Below are 19,508 nucleotides of genomic sequence, written 5' to 3'. Positions count from 1 at the left end.
GATATAGAGCTATGCATGCTCTATGCCTTGCTCTACAGTCAGCTAAAAGTCACCATCAGCTGAGGTCTACACTCCTGGCTGAGTACAGCCTTGGGCTGCTGAGCTCTTTCTGTGCTCTTCATTGTCTTCATGTTCTGGCATTGATCATTGTACAAACACTGGGAGTGAAGAGTCATTAAAGAATGTTCGTTAGATACCACTTCAAAAGGCTGGAGATGATTGGTGAATGTCATGACTCTTCCTCCTGGCACACATATCAAGCCCCCTAAATTAATCTGTTGAATTGCACCAGTGTGAGGAACTTGATGGATTCAGGAAAGTGAAACTACGCTTCTCCATATAAATGTCCATTCAGAGCCAAAGCCATGCATACCATGGTGGCTAGCCTTTAATCCCAACACTCAGGAGACAAGCAGGTGGGTCCCTAAGCTCAAGGACAGTCAAGAGTGTACAGGTTCATGGTATTTCACTCCTCTGCAGAAATAGATCTTGCTTTTAGAATATGCAGCTGTTAAGTTCTATGCAGAATGGATAAAGGCCTATGCAGAATGGATAAAGCCTGGCTGACTTTTGCACCCATCATCTTCCTCCTGCCACTTCTCACCTTTGAGCATTTAACATGTCTCTCCATTTGCCATTGCTAAACCGCTTGCGAAGGAGAAGCTCCTCTAGCTCTTCCCTAGACCCAGTTCAGTCGGCTAATGAGCTTATCAAAGTCAATTTTCATTTTGCTGCAGTGTTTTCGACCGGTAGCTTTTGTTGTTGATGTTATTCTTATTTTCTGCTTTTCAAGAAAAGGTTTCTCCATAGCTATCCTGGAACTCTGTAGACTAGGCTGGCCTTAAATTCTCAAATGTCTTCCTGCCTCTGCTGCCCACATTCTAGCCTCTGGGATTACATCCTTTCACTACTCGGCAGCATTTATTTTGTTCTTAAGATTTGTTTTTCCCTACTTGGTTTGTTTTGTTCATTTGTTTTGATGTATTTGAACTTGCTACCTTTATTTGAGGATGAACCTAGATTTGTAATAACTCCTGCATTCATCTCCCAAATGCTGAAATATAGACTCGAACCACCACACATTGGGTTTGTTTGGTTTTGTTTTGCATGCCTGTCTGTCCTGTCCATTCCTGGTACTGAAAGAGTTCATCACCTTTTCTGGAACTGGAATTACAGATGGTTGTGAGTTGCCATGTGCTGCTGGGAATTACAGTCGTTCTTCTGAAGAGTAACCACAACTGTACTTAGCAGCTGAGCCTTGAACCCACAACAGAGGTTTTCTTGTTTGTCTTTTCTGGGGTTTTTTGTTTTTGTTTATTACTGTAATGACCTTATAAGGAACAAGATAATGCAGATGATTTGTTTGTGTGTTTGTTTGCTTAGACAGGGTTTCACTGTATGTCCTTGGCTGTCCTAGAATTTACTCTGTAGATAGTCTGGCCTTGAGCTCAGAGATCTGCCTGCTTTTGCACTGAGATTAAAGGTGTGCACTAACACCTCCTGGCCAGATGTCTCTTTAGCGGAATGACTTCCACACAAGTATTATGAATGTTTCTTCCTGTCATGTGAGGAATGTTATTGGTTTGGGGTTTGCTTTGGGGCGTTTTTGTTTTTAAGGTTTCTTTGTTTTTTTTTTCCTAAAGATCATGCTGTCTTTGGTAAACAAAAATAAATAATTGCCAAGTTTTAATTTATTGTGAGATTGGGGGCACACCATAGAGTACATGTGAGGATTAGAGAACAGCTTGCAGGGCTCTGCTCCTCTGCTCTCTTTCTACCAATTAGGTACAGGGATCAATGTCAGGTTGCCATAGATCTGAACTTGAAGTATCAGACCAAGGAAAGCAATTCCTCTGTGTGGTTCCAGAACACAATCCATCCTACCTATGGGTTTATAGGAGTTGAATCACTTTTTAATACCAGCGAGTTAGAATTGGCCATTCTTTTCTGGAGCTACCATAGCTTCGATTTCTGTCAGAGCCCCAAATTTCACAGCTAATGTCCACCACTGTCTCCAGCTACTGGCCCAGCACAGTCAGAACATTGATTGGTTTTCCAGTGCCTAATCCATTTAGCCCAAACTTCAGTGTACAGTCCTTTAGTAAAAGTTTTCTTAATGTTAATCACCAGATTTGGGAAACAACTGCTTAATGTGAGGTTTATATAAGGCGTCTGACAGTGAAAAAGGAAATAGCCAAAAAATAAATAACCGTGATGACCATTTCCTTTAGCACTTTTAGTAAAATATCAAAGGACTGTAGGAAGGCCAATGTTCTAGAAGTCTATTGTGAGATCAGAATCACAGGAAAGTGGGCAGATGCCAGATTAATAAAGTCAAAAAATAGTGAAAATAAGTCTTGTCCCAATAATAATTTTAAAAGTATATATAGTACCAACGTCCATTAAATAGACTAAAATTGCTATAAATGGTACCATACAATGGGGTCCTGTGCCAGGCTTAGCTATGTTGCTCAGTTTGTAGTATGTTTGCCTAGTATATATGAGACCTGGGGTTCAATCTGCACTGTTGCATACAGTCACCACTCTGTATAACCAGAATCCCATAAAATGACTGTGGTGGGACACACCTCTAATTTCAGAACTAACAATGTATAGGCAAGAATGTCAAAAGGAACTCAAGATAACCCTGGTATGCATAGCTATTTTGAAGCCAATCTGGTCTACATGAATATTTGCCTCAAGAAAAAGTTGGGCATATGCCTCATTTAGAACTTATTCTGTTCATTTGTTGACTTCGTAGGTTGACATTCTGTGTGCGTGCGTGTGCGTGTGTGTGTGTGTGTGTGTGTGTGTGTGTCTGTTAGTGGCAGACTGGCCTCAAACTTCCAAGCAGTGATATGACAGGATAGCAGCAGTCATGGAGTAGAGCAGATCTGACCTAGGAAACAAGCTGAGTTTGCTGCAGAGGGCAGAGCCAGAGGTGTGGATTTGGCCCTAGAGCCCCAGAGGGTTGAGAGTGGGTTGGACACATCAGGCATTGCCTTTCTTACCTTGTTGAAATGTTTTCTTAGCTTTGATTCTAAGCTCCCTTTTCTTTTGGAATAGAAGTAAGGCATACCAATGATTTTTTTTTCTTTTGCTAAAGCCACAGTTCTTAACCTTAAGAGATCTTGGGAGTGGGGGGGGAGCGCAAGCGAGCACAGGGTATAGTGTATAGAGCATGTGTTAATGTGTCAAGGTGCCACAGACCCAATATGCAGGTTGTTTGTTTTGTTTTTGTCAACTTGACAGAAGCCTAAACATATCAATAATAATTCTATAACATGAGCCTGTAGGCAAGCCTAGGTGAAAATCATTTTCTTCTAGATAAAAGGCTTAGAACAGGAAAAGGCAGCTGGGGCACTGACGCTGTCCTGGGCTAAAGTGGGGGAGAGGCAGAAGGGCTATTGCCCTTCTGGGGCTTTGAGAGTAGAAAGGATTAGTTGGAAGGGCCTGGAACTAGTGTGGGGCTCTAAACTGCTAGAGGTTTGAGTACACTGAGAACTAGGTGCTTATTCCGGAGCTTGGAGGACGGTAGGAGCACATAAAGAGTAATGACTTCCTGGCAAACAAGGTATTTCGGGAGGTTACTGAGAAATGCCGGCTGTTCACTGACTGGCTCAGAGTCCAGCCTGAGCTGACTGCAGGAAGGCTCAGACCTGACTTCCACTATAGAAGTTGAAAACAACCTGTCTGGATTGTTTGTAATTTTTCTGGACTATTGTGGGTCTGTATGGAGCCAAGAAAATAACTTCTTCCCAAGCAAAACTAATGAGGTGCTAGGCAGGGAGCGCTCAGCTTTCCCATCCTTCCTCGTCCTTTTAAGGTATTGTTTGTAGAGTCCAGCTCTTGGTGAGACACAGAAGTGGATAAGACACTCTTACTCTAAGTGGACCCAAGATTCTTTCCTTTCATGCAGCACCGCACTCCCAGTCTCCAGATGTATAGGTCTGTGTGCCATACCTGGGTCTTTCTCTAACGTCCTGGCAGTGTTCCGCACCCAGTAATCAAGGCAGCTGTTTGAACGTCCTTCCAAACTCCCTCCAGGGTCTGCAGAAAGTTGCTAAGAAATAGGATGCATCTGAGAGAGCCTCACCCTGAAACAGCCTGGCACCCATCAGATGCTCAAAGTTCCCATTGCCTAGAAGGGAGGAACTTTGCCGGGTGCCTGCTGTGGGGCACAGAAGATGGAACGTCCCTTCTGTGAGCTGTCTGAGGACACCCTAGAGTCCAGGGAGGAGCATCTCTCAGGGTTTAGCTTGTGTGTGTTTCCATGCCTCCGCAGAAGCCAGAGCGCTGATGGTCTGTGCCGAGGTTTGGTTTGCTTTGAGACAGGCCCTCACACCCTATAGATCAAGCTGAGGTTGGACTGGACTCATCCTAAGTCAGCACACCCCACACCACACCCCCAGGACCCAGATAGCACTCATCCCACTTGGGTGAGCCCTGGTACTGGCTCTGAAGAACTGTGTGGACTTGAGGAAGATCTCCGTGCTGTTTCTGCTTTTCTTCCCTGGGCTCTAGAAAGCCCTGGCCGTGCACCAAGGTGCACTTGGGCCGCCTGCGCCTTTGCTCTCCCTCCACATCCTGCTCCTTCCTTCCCTGGCGACAGGGCCTCTCTCTGAGGAGTGCTGAAAGCTTTGGTGTGCAGCTGGCTCTCCTCTGTGTGGAGGCTTCCCCTTTAAGAGAGGCAGGGAAGCTGCTCTGCTGAGTGCTGCTTGCAGTCAGCCTGGCTGGGGAGCTGGCAGCTGCAGCCCCTGCTCTGGCCTCTGCTGGTGTCTGCAGTGTCTCCTCAGAGGGTGCCCTCAGGCCCGGCTCTCCTCCCCGGATTGTACTCTGCACTTAGTTAGGCAGCAGTCATAAAAAGCCTCATTGCACACTCAGAAGGCCCGCCCCTCCCCCATCCCGCCAGGCCTATCTGTTCTTCCTGGGCAGAGACGGGACAAAGGAAGGCTTCATCATGCCTGCTCTGCCTCTGTCCCAGAGTGGGAAGCCTCCTCTAGAGAATTCTTTTTCAGGTTCTGCAAACACCTATGAAAAGTCTGTCTTAGGGTTCCCCAAACCACATACTGCTACAACCAAAATCATGGGTCACCTCAGTGTTCTGAGGTCAGGAACCACAGGCTAGCACCTATCTGTTGGGTGGAGATGCTGCATTTGAGTAGTGTGTTAGGGGATGGTGGGTGGGGCTGTTAGAGGATGGGGGGCAGTTATCCCCTAGAAACTGAGAGGTGGAGCTGGACAGTCAGGACATGAGGGATGTGGGCCTACCTAGGGGCTTACAGGCCAGCCCCAGTGATACCGGACCCTGTTGTCAGGAAGGAGAAGCCACCACGGAGAAAATGCTGTTTTCTTGTGCTCTCTGGTTTATGCAAAGATATTTGGAAATGGAGTTAAAAGATAAAAGAAATACTGTCTTTGCACATGTTCCTCCTCTTCCTCAGAGGAGCTGTGAGACAGGCTTTTTCCCTTTTGAGTTGGCCCTCCTAGTGAAGCAGTGTAGTCCCTGCACTGAGGGACAGACTGAAATCTGTGTAAAAAGCAGCCTTTGTGTCTTCCCAGAGCCTCGTGCTGAGCCTTCATTCTTTTCAGAGGTGATTCTCAGGAGTGAGTGTTCTAGGCCACCACTTGGGTGGGCTCAGAAGACAGAAGATTAAACAAAAACTTCTTTTTCTTATATCATACTTTGTGTGTTTGTAGGTAGGAAGGTAGGAAATCATGTCAATTGGTGGTCATTTCACTCTTTCTACCACGTCTGTCCTGGATATTGAATTCTAGTTATCTGGCTTTGTGGCAGGTCACAAGTCCCATTACCCACTGAGCCATCTTACTTGTCCCAAACCAAAAGGACATTTGAGCCTTAAAATTGAGCAAAATTTCCCCTGCTACATTTTGCACTTGCATGGGAGCTAGGATTTGAGTAGGAAACATCCCCATAACTTCATGTGTTCCAACATTCGGTCTGCAGTTGCTGCTGGTGTAGGGGAAGGTTGTGGGAAATCCTTGACAGCCCCGAGTTATTGCGTGTTGTTGACATGACACTGCCATGTCAAGGAGCATAGGCTCAGCCCCATGGGATGGCAAAGTCCCTTCCCCATCCCCATGCAGTGCAGAGGGATCCTAAATTCTTCCTTAGGAGTCTGAGTGCAAATGTTGGTGAGAGGGTGCATGAAACCACCGCATCTTTCTCCCCCTGAGTATTTATGGCCTGAAGACTGGTGCCCTACAGAGACTGCCTACTAAGACTAGATCAGCCCCTCCTTGATTAGCTCTATACCGTAATCCCTACCTTTTTTCACCAGGCAATAACCCACCACCCCATTGGACTCTATATAATAAAAGTGCTGTCCTTCCATATTGCTGTGGTTTCTCTATCAGAGCATCCAGTCCCCCAATTCCAGTTTGTCTGTGTGTCTGTTTGTCTATGTATTTCCTGACTTCCCCCAAGTCAGATCAACCCTAGAGGTTGCCATGTAAAGATGTGGCAGAAGGTTATGGGACCTTTTGGAGGTGGCATCTTTATAGAGGGGGCACAAATCACTTTGAGAGTGCTTTGAGGTTTTATAATCTGGCCCCATTTCCTGTTTTCTTTGTTTCCTGTGTTGGGAGGAACTGTGATTTGTTGGCTTCCTGTTAGCCAGGGCAAATTAGGTGCTCCTTTAGAAATGTCCGCTCGCGCAAAGCAATTAGGAGAGACTAAGAATGTTGAAGCACAAAAGGAAGACACTGTGAAGCCATGGAGAAGACAGCCGTCTATAAGTCTGAAGAAGGTTCTCTCCTCTAAGGGCATCCAAGGACCCAAACTTTCTCGTGCTTTCGCCTCAAATGACTGGCCTACAGATCTATGAAAAGAAATGTTACTTGGCAGATCAGTTTGTAGCTTCAATAGTGTTTGGGTTAAAAAAAATTCAGGAAGCAAGAGAGCAGTAGTGGTGTCTGCCTCTGATCCCAGCAATCCAGAGACAGGCAAGACAGACCTCTTGTCTATAGAGTGAGTTCCATGACAGCCAGGGCTATACAGAACAACTCAAGAAACAACAAATCAGAGAGTTCTTTCCTCCACACTAATTTCTAGAGCTAACTTCCTGAACCATCTTCTTGGCCATCTACTGTGTGGGGGTGGTCAGCTTCTTTGTTGGCCAGCTAGGGGCTCCCATACTCACAGGAGTTTTCTGACCAAGGCATGGCCCAGATGGAGAAGGAGTCACTTCTGTGACGTCACTAAGAAGGAGCATGAAGGCAGTACTCTGTTCCACAATGTGTAGGAGCCGTCTTAAAAAGAGTGCAGTAAAACTCTGGGTTCTATGCTTAAAAACCTTTGAGAAGAGCATAAAACTGGTCTTTTCTGCATGGTGGGACCTAGACTTCTGTCTCACACAGAGCTCCATCTTTATGGCTTCCCGGATATTCATGTCTTAGGTTAGGAAAAGTCAAGGAAATGGCAAAAGGGATTGGAGAGAGGCCTTAATAGTTGAGAGCACTGGTTTTAGAGGACCTAGTTTCAATTCTTGGCGCCCCCACGGCAGCTAATAAGCATTTACAACTCCAGTACTTAGGGATCAGATGACCTTTCTTCTGGCCTCAGCTGACACTTGTATGCATGTGGTGCACAGAATACATGCACATAAAATATCTGAACACATTGGAGGGGGCGGGGAAAGGAAGGCTATCATGGTACCAACCTCCATAGGCATCCTGGTTTCCAGGCTTACTCTCCCTCAATAGCTTTCCTTCACGAATGATGCTCTGGAGGTATCCTATCTCCTGGTGAGATGGTCAGTTTTCCTGTAGGGTTTTTGTCTTCCTTCCCCTACATGACTAGGGTGAGCTGAGAGGCAAGGCTCAGGCGAGGATGAGGACTTCATTTGGCACTTCAGAGTAACTATTCAAATGGGAAAGTAGAAACCCTAAAACACTCAGTGACTTCAGGATGCCAAGCAAGAGTATTTAGAACGTTGTAGCTCTAAATCATTGAGCATTTTGGATGTCAGCCACCAGCCCAACCAAAACCCACAGATGTTAGGGTCTGATAACAGTCCTCTCAAGAAGGAGTCTACTGAGGGCAGGTCAAGGGTGAATGGCAGAGGTGGTGGGTGTTAGGTTTCTGGGGCAACTTAAAGACAGGAAGCAGGGAAAGAGACCTATCTGACCCCAGCAGATGGGATAATTTATTTTAAATATTGAAGGGCAGAGGTGGGAAAGGGGTGTCTTCAAAAGAGCAAGGTCTACTTGAGTTGATAATAGGTTTGAGGAGAACAACTACTGGGTCTATAGCAGTTGCAAGCCTGAAGTTTCTCCCTCCAGGAGTTGTTTATCCATACAAGGCTGTTTTCTCTTTAGAAACTCCTTTGGCCCTGCCTCTTAGGATGGGAGTCATACTGGACCACCGAGTTTGGCAAAGGGAAGGGGTAGAGTTTCAATATCAAGTCTTGGTCAGGGACTAGCAACGTCTATTCAAAGTTTATTAACAGTGAGTTTCAAGGCAGGAAGGAGTTCCCTGGTGGCAGCAAGTCTGGTACAAATGATAGACTCTCTAAAGCAAGAATGAATTCCCTGTTTGAAGTAAGGGCTGAGTCTTTCAGAGCAGGAGCAGTGGAAACTCAAGATAGGGGCGTGCAGCATGGTGTCTCGAGCAGGTCTCAGGAGCCTCCAGCTGCTGGTTGAGACGGAGTCTAAAGTCTTCCGAAGAGCATCTAGGAGTCCAGCACTAGAAAAAGCCACTGTTGAGAGCTACACTTGGAGGCAGATTGCAGCTGGGCTCCTGAAAAAACTGATTGTATAAGCTCAGGCTGGCTTATTGGCTGTCTGTCTGTCTGTCTGTCTGTCTCTCTCTCTCTCTCTCTGTCTCTCTCTCTGTCTCTGTCTCTCTCTCTCTCTCTCTCTCTCTCTCTCTGTGTGTGTGTGTGTGTGTGTGTGTGTGTCTCTGTGTCTGTGTCTGTGTCTGTGTAATGTAGGGTAGAATAAGGTCCAATGAGGAGAGGAGAGAAAAATGGCAGTCAGCCCAGGAAGTGAAAGATCAGAGTGGGCTTTCAATCTAGGCCCCTGTATCTCCTCTCTCCTCTCTCCCTCCTCTGTGTTGCAAGAGAAGGAAGTGTGGGAGGAGAGAGGAGGTGAAAGCTGGATTTTCACATCTGTTCCCACTTTGGATTGCCAAAACCAGTAGTGGTTGGCGGGTTGGGGGTGTGGGTGGATCTCTGGCTACCCACTGTAAGCTCCAGTCTTCTGCTGGCTCTAAACATCTAGGCTGTCAACACAGTCTGTTGCAGGCTCTCTTCCAGAGGAGGCTCGAAGTCTCACCTCCACGAAGTCCCATACGTTACTGGGCGCCCCTCCTACACTTATCATTAGCATCGGAACTTATTCCTGAGCCTCTTCCTCCAGCACAGGCAGGTTTTTAGTCACCCCCAGTCCTCTAAACCTGGAACTAAGTGGGAATAATAAGAATTTTTTTTAGGACTGAGCATGTAGCTCAGCTAGTAGAGGGCTAGCTTGCACAAAGTCCTGGGTTTCACCCCTAGCAATGCGTAACCTGGGTGTGGTGATGTGTGTGTGTAATCTGAGAAGGGGGAAGGAGAAGCATCAGAAGTTCGTGTTCATTCTTGACTCCACACATAGTTCAATGTGAGTGCCTGGGATACATGAGATCCTGCCTTAGAATAAAACTCGAGAGGGGGGGGGGGAGAGGGAAGGAGGGAGGGAGGGAAGGAGGGAAGGAGGGAGGGAGGGAGGGAGAGAGAGAGAGAGAGAGAGAGAGAGAGAGAGAGAGAGAGAGAGAGAGAGAGAGAATGTGCACAAAACAAGCAACAGAAATAAAAGATGAAAGCCACTTGTCCTGTGATGGCTCGTTATAGTAGCCCTGGTCAATAGCTCCTGTTTAGGAGATAGTAGAGATTTAATGTGTTTGGAAACCTGACAAGGAAAGAGCCAGGCATCTAACCTGTTCTCCTAAAGACACTAGATCTCAGGTTAAAGGAGGTGTACAATTCATTTAGGACACATATACACATGGTAGGGAGGGGCTGGGGATAAATCACCACTAAAACTCAAAATTCTAAAATATATTGGACTTAAAATGTGTTGCCACTTTTCCTGGGCAGAGATGAACACACCTCAGTTCATTCCAGGTAGGGCACTGACGACAACAACAGAGCAGAGATGCAGCCCATCCAAGTCTACCTTGGTGTTACATCGGGTGGGGCGGGCTTAACAGGTGACAGGTCGCTGAAGCTGTATCTCGGGACTCTGCAGAACTCGCACATGATTTTGGCAATAAATCTGAGGCTCACAGTTTTTATCATTTTGGGGATGAGTCTTATGAACCTTTTAATTTCTGATCTTACTGTGTTTTGTGAACCACCCTCTTCCCTCTCGAACAAAATGTTTCATTCAATTCTGAGGAATAAAATGTTACAACGTACTGTTCAGTGTGCCAGATAAATCCCACTGGAAGACATCCTTAATCTAATGCCATACTTCCTTAAGTTTCTGAAGAAGGGTAGATGTCATGGAAATCATATGCAAATGAGAGGAGGGTGGCTCAGGGCTTTGTCTGCAGCACCGCAATGTCTGCAGCGGAATCCACAGCACTCACCTGGAGAGGAGAGCGCTCTGTAAGCCCAGCACTAGGCTATGGAACTGGGGAGGGGGGGGCACAGGGGGATCCTGGAGCTCAGCAGCCAGCCTAGATGAATCAGCGAGAGACGCAAGACTCAAAAACTCAAATAATAGGAATAAGGTGGGGCTAGTTGAGGAAGACACCCACACAAACGTACATAGGTTAGTGACTACGGAAAGCTGGTACTTTCGGGGGCAGACTCCCTATTAATGTACCTTAAAAGTGTGCTTCCCTTTACTTTCTGCTAAAGCCCTGCGGTGCAAGATCACCATGGCCATAGGCATTTCTGTCCATCCCTGGGATCTCTCATATGCTCTGAGACTTTTGAGCTACACAGCAATAATGTATCTACTGTCTTTTCCTTCGAAATTATAATCTTAAACTGAGCTAAGTCTGGAATGCATTCCTAAACTCAGCATGCTTAGGAATCAGCACACCTCTTTATGACTATATGTGGCCCCGTGAGTTGAATCTGCATACTTCTGTTGTCTGAGGAGAGCATCATATTAGAAACGAGTCCCTTGTTCTCTTTGCCTACTGCATGGAGGTAATATTTATCCACTCTTTTGTGTCTTGGCTGTGCTTATTTTGACTTTGCCTTCACCAAAATGTGAACTATTGTGTTTGATTATACACCACACACACACACACACACACACACACACACACACACACACACACAGGCTGTTACATAACAGTTACTACAAATTGATATAGTCCATCTTGGAGGGAAGCTCAATAAGACTCAAGGAGTTCAAAGGGGAGGCTCCTTAGACTCAGGAAGTCCCTGAAAACTCCCCAGATGCACCATGGCCCTCCCTCCCCAAGCTCATTTATAAAAGTAATAAAGACTGCTGAGGGGCATTCGTGGGTCAGCCGAGCTGCCTGGAAGAGGCGGAGAGCAGCCAGTCTTTGATCTTCTCTAACCTGTCAAGCATCGATGCAGTGAGCCCTAGCATCCCAGCTTTCAGGAGCTCTCATCCATGCTGGGGTGGGCTTTAGTAGCAGCTGCCATTGAGTCGGGCCTGATCCTGTAAGTAATCCTTCACCCATACTCCTGTGAGTAAGCTCAATAAAACCCTTTGCTTCCGCAGGTAGGACTTTTTTTTTTTTTTTTTTTTTAGTTTTTTTTTTCCGGAGCTGGGGATCGAACCCAGGGCCTTGTGCCTGCTAGGCAAGCGCTCTACCGCTGAGCTAAATCCCCAACCCTTCAGCAGGTAGGACTTTAGTGGTATCTGTACTTTGTGTTGGGTAATAATCCGGGGTGAATAAACATTTGTTCATATCTTCCCAGGAACAGTGTTAATACACATGCTCATGAATGTGCACATGTGTGTGTGTGTGTGTGTGTGTGTGTACAGAGCTGTTTGCGTTTACTAAACAGGTAGGTAGAAAGGATGTGTTATGTACTTTTGGACATGGAAATGGCCTGAAAGGCTGCTGACATGAGGGCTGAACAAAACTGACTGGGTATGTCTGTGAGGGTCATAAGAATTGTTGATGACGTGTGAATGGAACTGGTAATAGTATTGACTGCTATCACTACCTCAGCCAATACAAAGCCTTAAGGTTATAATAGAGATGTCCTTTAATTCACAGTTGTTGGGAAATGCATGGGTAAGCTTTAAAGAGCAGATGCATTGATCTTTCTAAGTAGAAGCGGTGGGACAATCACCCCTTTATCTGCTTACATTTTATGTAATAACTTTAACCCTTACAATCCCTACTTTAACTGATTCGGGATTTTTTTTTCTTTCTCTCTGTTTTAGACATTTTCTTACTGTGTAGTCCTGAGTGGCCTGGAAGTTGCTGTCTACACAAGCTGACCTTAAACTCACAGCGATCTGTTTCAGCCTCCTAACTGTTGGGATTGGAGGCGTGAGCCACGTGCCTGACCTGGATTATTTTATGAAGCCATTTTATAAGTGCCAAGGACTTATGCCTACTTTTATTATTCATGTGAGAACATTTATGTGCCATTTAAACATTTTACTACATTAATGTTATAACTTTGGAAATTCTAGTCAAGGAAAGAGCTACAGGTCAGGGTTTCAAGCACATAATTTTCTATACATTATATTTAGTTACAACTTAAAGATGGGGGTTGGGGATTTAGCTCAGTGGTAGAGCACTTGCCGAGCAAGCACAAGGCCCTGGGTTCGGTCCTCAGCTCCAGGAAAAAAAAAAAAAAGACAATAACAACTTAAAGATGAGAGGCAGCAAAATAGCTATATACTTCAAGAGTGTCCGAGGACAAATATAATTTAAGCGAAGACGTGATTAGTCCTGTGACTTTCGTCAATTGGAACAGCTTCTCATTTGTTATTTAAGTTATAACATACATTGTAAAGACACAAAACCCAGGGAAGACCCAGAATAAAGCTTGGTGGTGGAGACCTTTCCTAGCATTCACAACTCCCAGCATGGTGTAAAATAGAAATTAAAAAAAAATGAAAAGAAAAAGAAATCAACTGTGCCCTGTTTCTTACTCTGTGGTTTGTTAATAAATTAATAAGTAACCTGATGTTCCTATTGTTTGTCCATCCTGGTGTTTACTCAGTAGTTAAAGTTCAAAGTTCTCTTTCTTTACCTGTAGACTAGAAGCTGCTTTAAGCTGCACTTAGTTTTTTAATTCTTTACTTGTTTAAGGTCTGAAGTTTCCATTTCTGGCTGTGTTTCTAAGCAGGACCAGAGCCTTCAGAAGTAGCTCTCCCAAAAGAGAATAACGGGCCCCACTCCGTCCTTTTTGACTTATGTTTTCTGTGAATTTTTTTTCTTCTCTTCCTTCGGATGTTTACCAACCACATTCCTATGATTCTAGGTGACCCCACTTAAGTGCTGACCTCTCTCTTTGATTCCAGTCTACCATCTTCTCAGTCAGTGAGGCCTCCTCTGGAAAGTTCCCTAAGAGCTTGCACGCTTCTTTGAGACAGACCCACTAGTTCAAGGAAGCAGCATCGCTTGCAAGTTCTCCTGAGCACTTGGCAGAGTCCAGGGGCCCTGCACAGGCATTGTCCATGTCTGGAGCTGGCCAATCGCTCCAGAAGTCCCTAGGAGCACTCTTTCTATATGCCTAGTTTGGAAGACAACGAGTCTGGGGAAAGGTAAACGCCAGTAAGAAGCAGGCATGGTAGCTCCTGCTTGTAATCCTAATATTCAGAAGACAGAGGATTATGGCAAAATCAATGCCATCTTTGGCTACATAGTAATTTTCTGGTCAGTGGGGCCTCCATGAGGTATGGTTAACAGATTTTAATGGTGTCTCTTTGCATATATACACACATTAAAAATCAGGGCCTTTCTATGGAAAGTGTGCTTTGTCCCTTCAAGGGGACAGTTGCAACTGGAAGGCTGAACAGAGCAAGTAAGAAAGTCTATTCTTTAAGATTCAAGATAACACAAGGATTAAATGTGAAGATTGCAATGTGTAACCATATGGGGACCCCACTGTGGGTAACCTGATGGATGTTCGCCCAGGTCCAGTTGAGCAATAGTTAACATTCAAACTATCTGTATCTCATGTATGCGGTACATTCAGAAAACTCAACTGTTACTTTTCATTTTGTATGTTTCTTTCCTTTTTGTTTTGGGGTGGCAGCAGTTTCAAGATAGGATTTTTCTGTGTAGCTCTGGATGTCCTGAAACTTGCTGTATAGGAGAGACTGGTCTCCAACTCACAGAGATCCACCTGCCTCTGCCTCCTGAGTGATGGGAGTATTTTTAATAAGGTGTGTGCCACCACCAACCAACACCTTTTTTAAAAAACATCTTGAAGCTTCACAAATTCTTTTCTAATTTAGTATTCAAAACATGAATTTCCAGTTGAATACAATTATATACTTTTCTAAAAATTACGTTATATGTTGAGGCAGGAGTTAGCTCATAGTAGGCCATAAGAAAAAGAGCCTACTGTGAAAACTATAAGTTATTCTGTATGTTACAGAACAAATGGATATTAAGGATAAAAGGCAATGTAAGGGTTCAAATAGCAAATCTAGAAGCACCAAGAAGAGACAAAGACATTTACAACTGGCTATGAGATAGCCGAATAGTGGAGAACAGAGAGAGGGGCTCTAAGAAGCAAGGCCACTGACGAAGGCTGGCTAGCTCTTCTGAGACCTTTCCCCTTCGGGAAGCAAGAACAGGCTAGTGAATGTTACAGATTATATAACTACTTTTAATACATCATCTCTAATGTAACTAATTATAATAGACTAATTTGTAAATAAGGATGGCTTCTAACAACCCCCTAGCCTTTGAGGAAAGAGACCCCAGACCATCCAGTAGTAAACAAAGAGATAACCAGAAACACTGCAGCTGCTTTTGTGGCCACTGGGATAACAAAGAAAACATGATTAGCAGCGGTGGAACACCTGTAAGTCAGAGAGCTTATATAATTAACTCAAGATGCCTGCAAAGTCACGAGATGCTGACCAAGTGACAAACAGCTAACAGATAGTCAACTAAGTCATGATCATTGTTGGTGCATAAGTATTTACATGAACATATGCTTTCTGTAATCTGTGGAACTAGAAGTGTAAATTTGGGATTACATAGTAATTCTTTTTTTTTTTTTTTACAAACCTCCTGATTCCTCACCTCTGTGGTCCTCGTGACCACAACACTGGATAGCTGGCTCCCAGAGACCCAGAAGGAATCCCAAGGAACCAAGAACATCTTGAGTGAAAAGGAGCAGGTAGAGATGTCTGGTTGCTACAGGAGGAATTTGAGGTAGGGAAATAACTGAGTGGGAGAACAAATAGATCGATTTGCTGCCACTGAGCAAATGGATAGTCTTCCATTTGTGCCTTCTTTAAGACATTCAGGGACTCTCTTCTGTACATAGAGATCTTTGCTTCTCAAACCATGGCTGAAGAAAATAGAGACTTAAAATTTTGATTATCCAATGCATGATCGCTTAGTCAGTTCCTTCCGTTGAGAATTTGTTCCTCTCAAAGCCTTGACCTAATATCTCTCCTTGAGCTCTTGTGAGGAGTACTAGGTGTGATCTGGCTTTTATAGCACGTAGTTTTATCTCAGTTAAGAGTAGGCTTGCTCCTGTGTTTGACCATTTTCTGAAGAACATGCAGACTCTAGTTCGTTTCTCTCTCTCTCTCTCTCTCTCTCTCTCTCTCTCTCTCTCTCTCTCTCTGGAGATAGGGTTTCTCTGTGTAGCCCTGGTTGTCTTGGAACTCACTCTGTAGACCAGGTTGACCTCAAGTGCTGGGATCAAAGGCAGACACAACCTCTACCTGGCCTCTATTTCGTTCCGTGGCTATGAAACCATTTCTTCTGCTGAAATGCTATAGTAGAAAGTACTGTCTAGTCATTTCTGGGTATCTCCATCCAATTTGGGAAGAAGACCTAGACTCTAGAGGGAGGAAAGACCAAGGTTTCCGAGTGCCTTTCTGATGGTGTTAGAAGCCCGGGACCTGATGACCCTGCTGCTTGTTCTTTTGCTCTATTACTCCTGCTTGCTGCATACTTAATAAAGTTAACCATTCCGAATCCAAAGCACAGCTATTATGGATACAACATTTAAGGAGCTGGGCAGTGCTGGTGCACACCTTTAATCCCAGCACTCAGGAAGCAGAGGCAGTCAGATCTCTGTGAGTTTGAGGCCAGCCTGGTCTACAGAGTGAGTTACAGGACAGCCAGAGGTACACAGAGAGACCCTGTCTCAAAAAACAAAAAGTGAAACAAAAAACTTAAGGGTAAGTAAGAATGAAGTTTATAGGAAGGAATAAAAGTTGAAAATGTAGAGAACCTCGAACAGCTAGGGCAGGCTTTATTTCCTACCAGAGGTATAGCATCTCAAGTTCTGATCATGTGGTCAAGGGACAGGACCCAGTCACTCAGTGACCCACAGTTCAAGAAAACAGTGTACATGGGGTTTTCTAAAAAAAAAAAAAAGCTGGGGTTTTTCTAGCTAAGGCTACTGAGGGGGAAGGAGATTTCATTACTGGCTGAATGAGCAAGTTAGCTGTTTTCCTTAGACAAGCCTTTTTTTGAATCTGCTGTGTCTGATGTCTCTCTGTAACCACTGGGTGTCTGGGGTCAAGATCAGCTGCCTTTCTTCTGCAAACCCCAAATAGCCGGCTTCCTGGAACTTAAAGCTCAGTTTTGTGGTCTTATCTTTTGGGAAGTGGGAGGTACTTTATTCTAGACCCTTTATATATAAAAGAGAGGGGGCATACTTCTCTGACTAATTCCTGCTGGTGGATGGAGAATTAGTCCAGGTTATTTGGGGGGGGGGTGCTGGAGTCATTCTAAGAAAAGTATTGTTTTGACTTCATCTTATATGATGACTGACAACACTAAGAGGAGCCAAGAGGGGCCTCAGGAAAATTTCTTTTTTTTTTTTTTGGTTCTTTTTTTCGGAGCTGAGGACCAAACCCAGGGCCTTGCGCTTCCTAGGCAAGCGCTCTACCACTGAGCTAAATCCCCAACCCAGGAAAATTTCTAAAAGACAAGGTAAAGATGTAAATGTGAGGATAAGGAGAAAGGATAAAAAGAATGATCAGTAGGAGGAGGAACCAGGATGGACGAATACCAAGAGCCCACGCAGAGGAAGAGACTCTTTTCTTTCTTTCTTTCTTTGTTTCTTTCTTTCTTTGTTTCTTTCTTTCTTTCTTTCTTTCTTTCTTTCTTTCTTTCTTTCTTTTCTAATGCCTGGTCTCTTAAGTCTCTGAACCATGATCAGAACTGATTTTGATCTGTTGGTATAGAAACAATATTGTTCCTGTAGGAGAGAGGACAAATTCTTCCATGAGTATCAGTCAAGAAGAGGACCAGACCTCACAAAGCGGTAAAAGTTGATTTTGAACGGCATCAATCTGACCCGAAACTTCTTTAAGAAATTGAGTTAGCCAGTTTAGAACACTAGGCCCAAGTAATAAACCAAGAATGACCCAGAGGAAAGTCCTGGGTAAAGGTATTGCTCAGATTCTTCAACAAGGACAGACTGTAAGTCACTAAAACAACGAAACAATTGCCCAGAGTACCTGTCATTTTCTGCTATAGCAAGGTAACATAGTTTTGTGCCTGGCTCCAATTCCCGGGCGTTGTGACAGCTATGGAAAGTATTATTGCCAACAGTGCCATGTATCCAAAGGGGAGAAGGGGGCACTGTGATCCCCATCTCCAAATGTCCCCTGGGGAATTTTCTGGAAGGTGATCCAGAGGGGCTGGTCTGGATGAACTTCTACAGTGCAGGTCTCGCAGGTGATGTTGTTTTCTTTAACCAGGTATGTTGGATCCATGAGACGACACATGAACCTTAGTATTAGAATGAGTATCCATAGTTCAGTCTGCTGTTCCAACTGATCCTATGGTATATGTATATAGGTACCTGTATTGACTGGTATATATGACCTTACAGTAGAAATTTAGTGTTATATTTATTTAGAAAATCCCTAGGGATTCTTGGTAGAATCAGGTATTAGCTTCTCATCCCTGGGAATAACTTTGCTGCAAGGAAGAGAACTGGGGACCATGATAAAGGGCACAGCCAATAGCATTAGTATGCAGGTCCCATAACAGATGATTGGCTTAGGTTCAAGGTCCTTCTGTTTATATCTTCATCAGATGCCTGTTTTTGAGACATTGAGTGTAGAGTAATTGCTACTTACCTTTCCATTGCTCAAGACATTTAGGATGTGTGTACAGACTCCAGGATTCTCCCATGGGCAGGAGAGTCCATTCTCTTGTAATGTGAGACATCATAAGCAATCCATGTTCCTTGTAGAAAAGGAGATGCTGGGGCTGGAGAGATGACTCAGTGGTTAAGAGCATTAACTGCTCTTCCAGAGGTCCTGAGTTCAATTCCCAGTAACCACTTGGTGGCTCACAACCATCTGTAATGGGATCTGATGCCCTCTTCTCCTGTGCATGAAGACAGCTACAATGTACTTGTATAAATAAAATAAATAAATCTTTTTTTAAAAAAAGAAAGAAAAGAAAAGGAGATGCTTCTCTGACCTTGCCTACATACCTGGAGACAGAACTAATAGACTCTACCAGATCTTATTTGTCCATGTGCCTTTATTCTGTGTTGGCGCTTAGCATGCAGCTTACTCTGAGGACGTCTATGTTCATCCAAGGGAAAAGAATCTAGAGATGTCCTGCCAAACATGTATACCAACCAATCATTTTTTGGAATGTTATGTGAATTTTACCCTGTTTTGTTTCTGAATAATTCTTCATAACCAGACATTAATTTTACAGGGTTTTTTGTTTGTTTAAAATACCTTGGTTTTAAATATTATTTTATATTAGAAATTTTAAGCTTTTTTTTCCAAATTTACTTTGATTTACCTGGTTTAGGCTTAACTTTGACACCATACACAAAAGACTATAAAAAAAATGGAACATATAAACTGGCCTCTTCCTCAATCTTGTTTTCATAACTAAATTAAATTTATATTTAGCATGACTATAAACACAGTTCTAGGCATATTAAAGATTTGTCGTCGTCGTTGTTGTTCTTGCTGTTTTTCAAGACTGTATAGTTCTGGGTGTCCTGAAACTCACTCTGTAGACCAAGCTAACTTCGAACTCAGAGATCTGCCTGCCTCTGTTGTCCAAGTGCTGGGATTAAAGGCATGCGCCATCATGTCCAGCATGTCTATGGACTCTCAATCCAAGGTTCTACCTTCCTAAGAAGGGAGGGCCTGCTCAGAGACAAAGGAAACAATTTAGCTAGAGTACCAGAAACTTCCATGTGAAATCTATGTGAGTGCTGATCTAATCACACCCTCATATGGCATAAGGTGATGTATATGGACTCTGTCCAGGATCTTCTTCATCTGGAGTTATGGTGACCAACCAGTAGCCAAGAAAAGCCCCTATGGAGCTTTCCGAGAGTTTTCATGATAGGAAGAAAGAAAAAGGA

The 19,508-nt window shown here is 44.2% G+C and overlaps 1 long non-coding RNA gene across 5 annotated transcripts in view; it reads right to left on the bottom strand.

Annotated features, from left to right (window-relative positions):
- Window positions 1-19,508, bottom strand: part of Jpx (JPX transcript, XIST activator) — a 153,104-nt gene that overhangs the window by 81,490 nt on the left and 52,106 nt on the right. The window contains exon 4 of one of the 5 annotated variants that reach the window (XR_015647001.1): window positions 3,964-4,063. The exons of the other annotated variants lie outside the window; for them this stretch is intronic. This is a non-coding gene — a long non-coding RNA (JPX transcript, XIST activator). The remainder of the gene's footprint in view (window positions 1-3,963; window positions 4,064-19,508) is intronic. 5 annotated transcript variants of the gene reach the window in all.

Source organism: Rattus norvegicus, chromosome X (genome assembly GCF_021556685.1).
Source record: "Rattus norvegicus strain SHRSP/BbbUtx chromosome X, alternate assembly SHRSP_T2T, whole genome shotgun sequence".
NCBI classification, from domain to species: Eukaryota; Metazoa; Chordata; class Mammalia; order Rodentia; family Muridae; genus Rattus; species Rattus norvegicus.
The sequence above is the reverse complement of the archived record's forward strand: the minus strand, read 5'-3'. Positions and strand labels throughout refer to the sequence as shown.